The sequence below is a fragment of the Asterias rubens genome, chromosome 1, assembly GCF_902459465.1.
Source record: "Asterias rubens chromosome 1, eAstRub1.3, whole genome shotgun sequence".
Lineage (NCBI taxonomy): Eukaryota > Metazoa > Echinodermata > Asteroidea > Forcipulatida > Asteriidae > Asterias > Asterias rubens.
The window spans coordinates 15,329,231-15,342,458 of record NC_047062.1 but is presented as its reverse complement, the minus strand read 5'-3'; the positions used below and the strand labels follow the sequence as shown (position 1 = coordinate 15,342,458).

General features: G+C 38.1%; 1 long non-coding RNA gene across 1 annotated transcript; it reads left to right on the top strand.

The window, feature by feature from the left end:
• The first annotated feature begins 797 nt into the window (after nucleotides 1–797).
• LOC117301061 lies at nucleotides 798–2,454 on the top strand. Its single transcript, XR_004520259.1, has 3 exons — nucleotides 798–992; nucleotides 1,247–1,358; nucleotides 2,323–2,454. It is a non-coding gene; the product is annotated as an uncharacterized LOC117301061 (long non-coding RNA).
• The last annotated feature ends 10,774 nt before the right edge of the window (nucleotides 2,455–13,228 follow it).

Here is a 13,228-nt window from a genome sequence, read left to right as displayed (position 1 = left end):
TTTCACTTGAATTTTAACTCGTGTCACAAAAAGGTGTTTTGATTGATGAAAGGATGAAAGGAACTATAAATCCAAGCTAAAGTGTGTTTGCAGTTTAAAATTTGTTTCAGGTGATTCGGGGAAATATTCATTGGCTCTTTTCTCTTGACTCGTAAACAATGAATGCATGGACATTAATTGACATCAAATATCGAATATCACACATTTAGGGGATTAGATGTAATAATGTAAAGGGTGCACTCAAAGGGGTTGACCCATTTCTGGGTCATTGTGACCCAGAATCTGCGTGAAATGACCCAAAAATGGATAGCCGACACTGAGAATCCGAGCATATGTTCCAATTTTTAATCAATTTCTCGTGCCAGCCTGGCCCACAAATGGGTTTTGTCACTTGCGGGGGATCTGGGTCAATTTAAGAGTGTGCATGATCACCTTCAAGAGTTATTTCACCCCAAGAAAACCACACGTTGAGAAGATTGGAGGTTGTGGCGTTACCCGGGCTAAGCCCAGGGTGTGGCAGTAAGAGGGGACTGTCACAAAATTGCTGACTTTTTCCTGTATATTTTTCTGTATAGAAATGTGCCTTTAAGTTTCTTAACAGTTCCTTTGAGGTTGACATTTGTTAGGCTTACTGGAGTGTATAGGTCTAGTCTGTCCCTTGTTTTTTTATCACAGGTGTTTAGATTAGATGTTTGGGTTATGTAACACTGGTTCATTGAAGAATTTAATTTATTCAAGGTGATTATGCAAAGTAGTTAGGCAGAATAACATTCCAAGTTTACGGTGTTGGCCAGAAGAGCAGCAAGAAGGTCATACTGCCAAGCCATTCTGCCTTGTATTCATGATGTGCCAACAACGCCGAAGATAGAGTTGTGTTGGTACTCTATGCTCAGCTCCTTGAGCCATAAACTAAAAGCATAGCAGGGTGACATTTGTCACCAAAATATCTGAACCAGATAATTGGCTGGGGCAGAACCACCAATGTATTGACTGTAAGTTAAACAACTTAATTATTGATTATAACTGCTATATTTCAGTGCATTTTGTGTAAAGAAAACCCCAAAACTGTGTTGATCAATCAATATTAATTTTAAATGGTGATATCTTGCTATGCTATTAGTTACAAGAAATGCTTTTATTTTAGTTTATTTTATTCCAAAACGAAGTTTTAGTTCAAAGTTTGTTCAGAAGGGCCATTTGTAAATCATATTATTTGTTATTTATTATTACAAACTCTTTTGTTTAGATGGCTAAGAGTATCCTCCAAGATGACCAGGGAACGGGTGAGGTTGCTGAATCCAGTAGACGATACGTCAGGGCAGACAGTGAAGTCGGCAGGGCTGGGCTTATGTATGCAAGTGAGTTTGTGAGTTTGCATTGAAGGTAACTTTGTTTAGCTCCAAAGCGACTTATAGCAAGTGAACACTACAAGATAAGTATATATGATGAAGGGCTGTACATCAATTTATTGAGATGGGCGGAAGGTATTGTACACAAGGGTTTGAGATTGAATAATAATTAGAATTTTGAATTGCATACTGTTGAATTGCATTATAATATTGTTGAATTGCATATTGTTGAATAGCTTATTGTTGTATTTCATATTGTTGAAATGCATATTTTGTTGAATTTCAATTAATTGCATATTTTTAAATTGCATTTTGTTGATTAGCATATTGTTGATTAGCATATTGTTGAATTGCATATTGTTGAATTGCATAACTATTGAATTGCATATTATTGAATTGCTTAATGTTGAGTGGATTGTTGTTAAATTGAACATTGAATAGAATTATTTGGAGTGGAATATCTTTGGGAGACGAACTAGACTTTAAATTGTTTCAAAGTGATTTGGACTAAGATATCGAGTTGAGTGTTGTTGACCCGAAGACGAGTTCAGAGCTGACTTATTGATCAATCCCCTTCATAATAGTGTAAATAGTAATAACTCTATAAGAATGAGTCGAAAGTATTTTATATTGGTGGTTGGTGATTTGGGGGTTCCTTGGGAAATTCAGCAGGTGCTGACAGAGACATGTCCATATTATAACAAAAATACCGTATTGTGGACGCTACCACGTTTAGGCAAAACTGCTTCACCTGTGCTGCCATCTTGTCGCTAATCGTAAACTGTTGTTGTATTTCCTCTGATCTACCTTGTGTCAGAGTAGTTGTCATGTCTTATGTTCGTCTGTACTTTTGTTTGCATGTCTGTCTGTTGTTTTTGTTTCTTTGTCTGTCTGGCTGCTTTTTACAAGAGTCATGTTTATCAATACTTAACCTTATTTTTGCTATACTCCGTTTGTGTATTGAATTGAATAGAAGAATATAAAACCAAAAGACCGAGTGCTGATATTGAAACGCGTCGATGACAAATCTTCCTCCCCTGCTCACTTCAAATCACAGAGTCCAATGCTCTAGCCAACCATTCCAGAGGAATCCATGAACATGGACACAAACCGTCTTCTGTTATGTAAACATTGCTGATCCTTCTTGCGTCAACGGTATATAACATTGTTTTAACATTTACCCATCAAGGACTCATCGATGTTTACCTTGTCACTCGGCACTCCGACAACAGTCCAGCTTGTTCTTTCAGAAAGAGAAGAAGTGTTCTAGAAGTGGTGATCCAGGGTCGATATGCTGCTGATAGTGACTGTGTTCAACACGTAACAGGGTGTCTCCAAAGGCCGTTAGCGAAACCGCGGGTTTTGGCTCCGGCTTATGCACGTTTTAAAGTCAACATTACAGGCGAAGCCAAAGCCGGAGCCTGTCATCCGAAACCACGATTTCAAAATGTCAATGAGAATACTCTCCATATTTTGATATCTTCGATAGCGTCTCAGAATTACATCCATTATCGTACGGTATGAGGAATAACCGTCAACCTTTAAGATGAGCACATACGGCATAAACCCAAAGACGCTTGAAGTTGTCTTTATACAACTAAAGGCCAACTCCAACTCTTTGGAACTGTGCATACACAGGATAGCATACTGGTAGCAAACATAATCACGCAAATACACATCAATGGATCTTGTTCTGCTTCATGTCAGATGGCGCAATGATGAGTGTTGCTGTTGTCCCAAGTCCATCTCTCTCCCCCTCTTTGCGTCAATCATAGCCACATCTTGATAGCATCACTGACCATCCCTGAACTGGAATTGGCCTCCACGTTGAATGTACTTGATGTATCTGAACGTCCCTGCCGGCCTTCCTCAGACCTTCAGGATGTTTGTTTCTCTGTTTGCTGACAATGTAGCTAAAGTAGGGCACCTTCCCATTATATTCTTTCTGATGTATAAAGCTGACCCAATCTGCTCTGGACCAGCACTTTGCTTGACATTCGGTCTTTTGTTCTGACTGCAGCCGTCGATTTCACCGAATTCCTTCTAACTTATAGGATTAATCATAGGACTAAGGACGAGTTAAGTTGCGTATCCATAGACGTTAGGACGCATTGAGCCCTGCCTAAGTTAGGACGAGTTAGGGTTAATCCTAGCGTTTAGTGAAATCGGCTGCAATACCTACAGTAAATCAATGGCGCTCTATCTGCACCCACAGCTTTCAAAGCATTGACTCTTAATGACACCCTTTGATTGATACACCTGTGGGAATAGTTTATTTTATTTCTGACTCCAATGGAAGTCTCTATTCCCCCTACACCAAACAATTTACTCGAGATTTAAACATTTTTCCCCAAACAGAGACAGTTTGTTTTTTGTTTCGGTCCAAGATAAATTGGTGAACCACCCCACGAGGCTCTGGGTGAATTTACTCGAGATTGCCTTTTTCCAATTTAATTTCGCACATCTGATTTAGGTAGTCATCAAATGGCAATATCCAGAGTTTGTCACTTTCATTGTAGATGGTAACAGACTGAGTTGAACAAGGCATAAACAATACCACACTCTGGCTCCCACGCCTTAATTTCCGTGTAATCAGATTCGGTTGCAAGAAGACTAATGCTCGATACTATACAGTGTACGTTGATTTCCAAATTGGATTCTTTTCCATGTCTTAAAGGCACTGGAAACCCATGTTAATTGTTAAAGACCAGTATTCTCACTTGGTGTATACCAAATGGTGTGCCTTCAGATTCATTAAAAGGGCTTCAGGCCTGAAGTATTTTAATATTTGCGTGAAATTGCCTCCTTCTCAAAAACTACGTACCTCAGAGGGAGCCGTTTCTCACAATGTGTTATACCATGGCGGTAGAATTAGATGGTTATACACTATCAACAGCTTTCCATTGCTCATTACCAAGGTAGTTTTAAAGGCAGTGGGCACTATTGGTAATTACTCAAAATAATTATTAGCATAAAACCTTTCTTGGTGACAAGTAATGGGGAGAGGTTGGTGGTATAAAACATTGTGAGAAGCAGCTCCCTCTGAAGTGCCATAGTTTTGGAGAAAGAAGTAATTTCCACGAATTTGATTTCGAGACCTCAAGTTTAGAACTTGAACGAGTTAGTATTATGTAAAATTAAGTGGGGATCTAAACTCAATCAAACTGGAGGGGAAATTTCACTTTTGAAAACTACTATATTTAAGGCTCGAGTGGGTAAACGAGTTAACAAGTGGTGCAAACAATCTTATGGAATCCCGGCACAAACGGCAAATAACGAGAGTAATATTAGCAAACAACAGGTAATGCCTAAAATTGGATCGAGTTTTAAATATCTTTGCTTTATTAGGTGGATATTATAAATACGAGAAAGAAAACATGTACATGTAGGAGACAGGTGTCTGGTGGCTAAACTGTAATCGAGTGTGATTATTTCTTCCGTAAAGTAAGAGTCGCCAAGAACTCTGGCCCGCATCACATTAATTTGGTTTTCTCCTTGAAACAAAACCTGGTCCAAAGGTTTGAACACTAGTCATTTATAAGCCACTGTTTTGAGGGATTTCATATTCGTTAGGGATTGACTTTTTAGGTGGATCATTTCTCCAACTGAAATGTCCAATCTATAGAGACGTTGTATACGACTAGGCCTATATCACGCCTAACCGGTAGGCCTACATGAGTTCAATGAAGTATTTTTTGTTGTATACAGATGATGGAAGACTGATCTATAGTTTTCAGTTGAATGATCCGGCTCTATATATGGCAATGTTAAGGCAGTGGACACTATTGGTAATCACTCACAATAATTATTGGCATAAAACCTTTCTTGGTGACCAGTAATTGGGAGAGGTTGATGGTATAAAACATTGTGAGAAATGACTCCCTCTGAAGTGCCATTGTTTTCGAGAGAGAAGTAATTTTCCACGAATTTGATTTCGAGACCTCAAGTTTAGAACTTGAGGTCTCGAAATCAACTATCTAAACGCACACAACTTCGTGTGACAAGGGTATTTATTCTTTCATTATTATCTCGGAAGTTCGATGACCGATTGAGCTCAAATTTTCACAGGTTTGTTATTTAATGCATATGTTGAGATACAACAAGTGAGAAGACTGGTCTTTGACAATTACCAATAGTGTCCACTGCCTTTAAGTGGAGCATTCAACATCAAATTTACAAAAGAGTCTTAAACATGGTATTCTAATCAGAGGCCCCCAAATCGCACAATGAGAATCATTTAGTATGTGCGTTGTCGCTTTAAAGAACGTAGAATTATTGAGATATGGTATTTTTAATTCCTCTATTATGCAATGGCCAAAAGTAATACCAAAGTATTAAAGTTGGTCAGTGGCCGATGCATTAGTTTTAATCAGGCTGGTCTAGTTTGATCACTGTTCTATATCATTTGGGTCTGGAATGATTTAAAGAAATCAGCATAATGACAGTGTTATTTCCTCTATTTCTATACCTGTGTTAGTAGACCTATGCTATTTATTGCCAATAGTAATAATACAAGTTGGTCAGTGGCCTACATTAGCTTCAATTAGGCTGCGCTAGTTTGGTCCCTGTTCCGTATCCCTTGGCATGGAATGATTATTAATTATTATGTGTCTTGTTGATTTCAAGAAATCGGCATAGGCTTAATATATATGATATGTTTGTTTCCCCTATTCCTTTACCTATTTATTGCCATATACAAATTTTCAGTCGCCTACATTTTTTATTAGCTTTAATCGGACTGCTCTAGTTTGATCACTGTTCCATATCACTGGGCCTAGAATCAGAATCATTTTATTACTTGTGTTGTTGATTTAAAGACAGTGTACACTATTGGTAATTGTCAAAGACCAGTCTTCTCACTTAATGTATCTCAACATATGCATAAAATAACAAACCTGTTCAAATTTGAGCTCGATCGGTCGTCGGAGGTGCGAGATAACTATGAAAGAAAAAAACACCCTTGTCACACGAAGTTGTGTGCTTTCAGATGCTTGATTTCGAGACCTCAAGTTTTAAACTTCAGGTCTTGAAATCAAATTCGTGGAAAATTACTTCTTTCTCCAAAACTAGGTCACTTCAGAGGGAGCTGTTTCTCACAATGTTTTATACCATCAACCTCTTCCCGTAAGGTTTTATGCCAATAATTATTTTGAGTAATTACCAATAGTGTCCACTGCCTTTAAAGAAAGCAACGTATAGAGATTTTATAATGTTTGCCCTCTATTCCTACACATATAATAGGTCTAGTATGATATTTATTGCCATTATGCAAGTTGCTCAGTGGCCTACATTAGCTTCAATCAAGCTGCTCTAGTTTAATCATTGTTCCATGATCACGGGGCCTAGAATTAGAATCATTTATTATGTGTGTTGGTGATTTAAAGAAATCAGCACATACGATATTTGTTTCTTCTATTCCTATACCTTGCTAGTAATAATAAAAGTTGGTCAGTGGCCTACATTAGCTTTAAATTAATCAAGCTGCTCTAGTTTAGTGATCACTGTTCCATATCTCTGGGCATTGAATGATACATTACAGTCCGACTATCAAACATTATAATGTTACACATAGTATCTTTCCGCAGGAGTATATCACTGTTACTTTACCTCCTTTCCACTGTATAATTCCACTCGCACGAACCGATCAAGACATCTGGGCCCAATGTCATATAGCTGCTAAGCACACAAATTTGCTTAGCATGACATTTCTGCCTCAATAAAACCAGGATTACCAACCATATTTCCACATGATATTCAGGATGAGCAAACAACAACTGGATATACCAGTAACAAGCAATATGCAACCAATGAAAATTTGGTTGGTATTCCTGTTTTTATCAAGGAAGAAATTTCATGCTAGGCAAATTTGTATGCGTAGCATCTCTATGAAATTGATGCATCGTTGAGTATCAAAGGTTTCCACAACCACCATGTGGTGTGCAGATGATAATCCAATTAATATTTAGGAATAGTTTATTATTATTTTAGACAAACGATCAACCAGTGGTCATGTGTTAGTCTGATCGTGATAATAGAGAATCACAACCAGGCACAGACATGCAACAGCGGGCAATTCCATTATCCTTTGTTGGGGTATGGTGGCCAGTACTAGGAGTGCACTGTTATGTTTGGGCATAGAGGAAGGACAGAGATTTGGGTGTGTACAGACAAATTTACCCAAACCAACTCAAAATGGCTTATTTCATATAACCTTCAGATGAATTTCCAAGGATAGTTTAAGAACAATATCTATAACAATGAATTGGTTACCCCCCTTGGGTCGGTTCCCAGTGAACAGGATTTGGGCGGAATTTTCGTCTTCAGAATGTATGTTTTATTTAGTGCAAAAGTACTTCCCAAACTGATCATTAGACTTTGGCTATGTATAATGGGCCACACTCCTTGCCTGAACTGTGGTAGGTGATCTTACTTTTAAAGGCAGTGGACACTATTGGTAATTACTCAAAATAATTATCATCATAAAACCTTACTTGATTACGAGTAATGGGGAGAGGTTGATGGTATAAAACATTATGAGAAACAGCTCCCTCTGAAGTGACGTAGTTTTCGAGAAAGAAGTAATTTTCCACGAATTTGATTTCGAGACCTCAAGTTTAGAATTTGAGGTCTCGAAATCAAGCATCAGAAGGCACACAACTTCGTGACACAAGGTTTTTTTCTTCGTTCGTTATTATCTCGCAAATTCGACGACCGATTGAGCTCAAATTTTCACAGGTTTGTTATTTTATGCATATGTTGAGATACACCATCTGTGAAGACTAGTCTTTGACAATTACCATTATTGTCCACTGTCTTTAAAATTTGCATTACGGAGTTTTTCGATTAAATGCGGATGTATGTATCTGTTGCCTCCTTCGTGCATATTATATTACAGCCATAAGTAGTTGGATCCGTATCCAAACTAAACGACCACAGAACAACTGTAAGAAATAGAGTTAAGGGGGTGGGGGCACACTAATCAAGTTCAAATTACTAATGCGTTATCAAGACCCACCGTAAAATGTCACTATACGGAAACACTTGTTGCACGAGTGCCATGTAAGACGTAAGTCACGGTCATCCTGTGTAGGCCTAATATAGCTCAGTTGGACCATGACATCAACATACAACGAACCCAGTGACTCAATGTCTGGTTGGGGTTAACCTTTAAATTCAATTAGTACGTTCAACAACAAACCCAGGTCTCAGAAGAGGATTTTGCGTGTCGATTTTAAGATAATCATACTTTGTTTTTACTCCAGAACATTTTGGTTGTGGAGTTATGGGTACGGAGTAAAACAATTTTTCTTGACTACAAAATTGCCCCTGTCGTAGTGCTTTTCAATGGAAATTTTGTATTCTTCTTATTCGAATTAAAACAGAGAGTCCTTTCACAAAAGTTAAACATTGTTTGCAGAAAAAAAAAATGCGGTCCGCAGTCGTGAAGTGGACGTTTGGACAAATGGGAAGGACCCATTTACTGCTCCAAGAGGTGGACATGTCCACGCTCCTGGGGCAACTTGGTGGCTCAACCCGCCCATCACCTAATTCGTAATTTCACTCGCCATCAAAGAGCGTTCGAATACACGCAGAATTTAATAGCGTACTGTGACAGTATAAGCAGTAGAAACAAATGGGTTTAGTGAACTGTGTAATTATTTTCACTCAAATTGATGTAGCGATTCAAAGCAAATACAGAAGCTGCAACAAAAATAATCTACCATCACTCAAATTGGTGTAGCGATTTTGAGCAAACAGCAGAAGCTGCCACGAATATAGGCAGTAGCTTTGGGGCGTGGGAACGAAAAGAAAAAATGAACTTACAGATGTTTGGTGTAGTTGGACAGCTTTAGTTGATCCACTGAATATATTTGATCTCCGGAACATTCAACAGTTTGCGTATTGTCCAGAGAATCACACTCGCATGCCTCGGGGCAGGAGAAGCCCTCATCAAGGCCGGCCTCCGTCGGGTAGGAGGTACCCCACTTATCAGTTGAGTCCACCACGTCTTTACTCGGCACTACTTCCGAAATCCATGGTTGCTCCGTGGCATTGATGATGGGGTGGAGTGCACAGATATATAGGATGAAAACAGACAGTGCCTTCTTGGTTGGTACATCCCCGTGTACCGCCATCTTAAAAATCACTCTGATCTTGAATGGTGAGAAGAATTAGAGGTTCTTCAAGAAAAAAAAACGGAACACGAGTTGGGTGTACCTACTTACTGACGCAGAGCCCAGAGCCTGAGATCACTAGAGCTGCTTGCTAAGCATACACGTACATGTACATACATGTTGCTCGTTCATGACAGAATGCCAGTGAGTTCTGAGTGCAGGTAGTGCATGGTGACAACACGGCTCTCTCTGAATGCGCATCAATATTGCACGGGCCTGTCATTACATTGCGGATCGGTGACATGCCGATCACGTCTAATTTTTATGGAATCGAACCCAATTTTACTGAACCCGGAAAGACTTCACTAACCTATTTGCGGATAAACCATGTGGGTGTTTAATGCTCTATGTCGATTAAAATGCACGAGAATAACTGGTGGAATTCAGTAGCGATGCATAAATGACGTGGCCAAACAAGCCTCGCGGCCGAGCTTTAAGTCACGCCCACTTCTGGTGTCGTACAAAGGAAGGACGTGGCTTGAGCCAATCAGGTAACGAATCGCTATATGAATATTGAAACAATCTACTTCTAGCGAATAGGATTGACGGTGTGCACGAGGTGGTCAGCTGGGATGACACGCATGACTGGGCACGAGGAATTCAAGCCTCAAGATGACATCATGCCTGTTGTGCATAATGGTTATAATTATAACACGCGGCCTGTATAAACACACTTTAATAGTTTAAATAATTGTAAACAGTTATAAGTGTTGCGATGTGATACTGCGAAAGAAATGGCAAACGATCTTGGACAACCAGAATATCGGGTTGGCAACCAAGGACCGGGAAAAGGGAAAATATCTAGACAGAGAAGAAGATGGATAGATGACACCAGGCTTTACAAATTAATATGCAGAAACAACATGGACAAGAACTGCACAAAATGGAAATGAATGTTATTTACATAAGAAGGGCTACATTTTACACTGGATGAACTACCAGCATAATGATTCAATTTTCAATTAATAAATTAAATTTACATTTATTTTTCATGTCGACAATAACTATTAAGCATCGATGAGTAGAAAACAAATGTCGTGTAGTATAATAATGAAGGACGGATGCCAGATAATTTAAAAGTAATACAATGAATAGAAATTGAAGAAAATAACTACAGAAATTAACGATAGTCAACATGCAGGAAAACAAATTAACGATTGTGTTGTTAGGGATGATGATGATGATGAATCAGTGACTTTTTTTAAATTGTATCAGTATGCCTTTGTATGACAGAGGCCACTATTTAGTATCATTAACATGGCCAGTGATATTAGTATGTTAACATAATTTCTGTGAGAATAAAAAAATGACAAAAACGCCGGGTAAATTCGCTGGCAGACAATGGCGTCTTAAAACCAATCACTATTACGTTAACTAAGACATAGTCATTAAAGGCAGTGGACACTATTGGTAATTACTCAAAATAATTATTAGCATAAAACCTTTCTTGGTGACAAGTTATGGGGAGAGGTTGGTGGTATAAAACATTGTGAGAAACAGCTCCCTCTGAAGTGCCATAGTTTTGGAGAAAGAAGTAATTTTCCACGAATTTGATTTCGAGACCTCAAGTTTAGAACTTGAGATCTTGAAATCAACCATCTAAACGCACACAACTTCGTGTGACAAGGGTGTTTTCTTCTTTCATTATTATCTCGCAACTTTGATGACCGATTGAGCTCAAATTTTCACAGGTTTGTTATTTTATGCATAATGTTGAGATACACCAACTGTGAAGGCTAGTCTTTGACAATTACCAATAGTGTCCACTGCCTTTAATAATGTTAACACTGAAAAACATTAATTACCATAAAACTTAGCCAATTTAGTGAGAAGCACTGAAGCTGTTGCTACTTTGAAGGAAAAAAAATCCCCTTCGAAGTAATGTGACTTGGATCATTTTTCACCCCAAAACAATTCTTATAACAAAGATCGTGCTTAAATCGTTTCTCGGTTTTCTTAAGGTGTCCGTGTGCGAATAGTCTTACCAGAGATGCGGTTGGTACCCGCTGTCATCTCGCTAAACGTAAAATGTACTCGACGTTCTTGTGAAGATGAAAGTTTTTTGCTGTTTTCTTAGCAAGTGAACCTGTGTATTCAGCTGAAACTTTAATTCACATAATGACCTTTACTGTATCCCTGTGAACAATATTTGATATGGTACGGGGACTCAAAACTACTGGAGAGAAAAATTAGGACCATTTTATTTTTCTCTCATCCCATTCATGTGTGTGTATCTCTCTGTATGATTTTGCCTAAATCATTATCACCAAAAAACACAAGCGATGACGGTACCTTTAAAAAAATAATAACTGTTGCAGTTCATTACAATTATAAACGGTTGATTTCTTTTCCGCTTACCCTGGGAACAGTGTTTTTGAATATCTGGTGTTTTATTGCCGTGATGAAGGATCTGTATTTGCCGTTACAAAAATGATACTCGGTGGATTTCTTGCCCCTTGCCTTGAGAAAGTATCTTTGAATATCGGGTGATTTATTGCGTATAAGGAGAGCCAAAAAACATTCAGTTGTATGACAAATGGTCTCAGTGTCATCACACTAGATTAATTAGCTAATTATTCTGACTGCTAATTAGATTTAACTGAAAATTTACTTCGCCTCACCTGTTATGCAGGAGTTGTCTTGATATGAGTTAGAGCACTGGACACTGTTTGGTAATAACTCAAAATATAATTAGCATAAACAAATAACTTTGTAATGAGCAACGGACAGCTGTTGATGGTATGAAATATTGTGAGAAACTACTCCTTCTGTGATTATGAAAGAGATAATTTCTCACTAAGATGATTATTTGAATCTGAACAAGACTCCAGGCCTGAATTGTAAGCCAGCACTAATTCATGGCAAACAACACATTAGAAACACTGCATATTTGTAATTGCAAAGTGTACACTGCTGGCATGTTGCATTATTCTCATGTCCAAGCCATTGGTATTGCTATCTTTTCTGAAAGTGCAATATTGACACTAGTTCATGGGAAATAACATAATTATCTGTTCAGTTGTGATAATAGGATATGTTGTCGTTTTCATTTCCGTCTTAATTTTGTCCAAGCAATTGACATACATTTCTTTTTCTGAAAGTGAAATATCAGGCACTGTTGTTCATGGCAAAACAACAAAAAACACTATAGTTGTGGTAGTCAAGTATTGTCATTCTACATTCGTCTCATGTCCAAACCATTGATATTTAAATTGTATTTTGTCTGAAAGTGAATTATCGGCACTATAGTTCATGGTAAAACAACACATGAGAAAAAACTCAATGGTTATGATAGTAAAATAAAACGTTTCATTTTACATTCCAGTCTCACGTCCGGTCCTTATGTATATGTAATTTGTGTTAAATTTTACCAATGGAATGTGTCAAATGGAAATCCAAAAAAGCCCCACTAAACACTACAGGCTCCCCAGTTCGATTGACAAGTAGCAGGGGTTTAAGAAACCTCAGAACCTACAAAGAACCTTAAAAAAAATTAATGGTGCATGCACAAAAAGACAAAATAAGCGCAAAAGTTTACACACTTCTTTTTTTTACTATTCTATTTTTGTATCAAGCATTTCAGTCCCAAAAATGTGCTAAAGTAAAACTGAACACTTTTTGTGTTTTTGCCCCGTTTTAAAAAACATAACCCGCCATTGTATGGGCAAGATCTAAGATGGGTCCACGTCTAAAAAAATCTTTAGG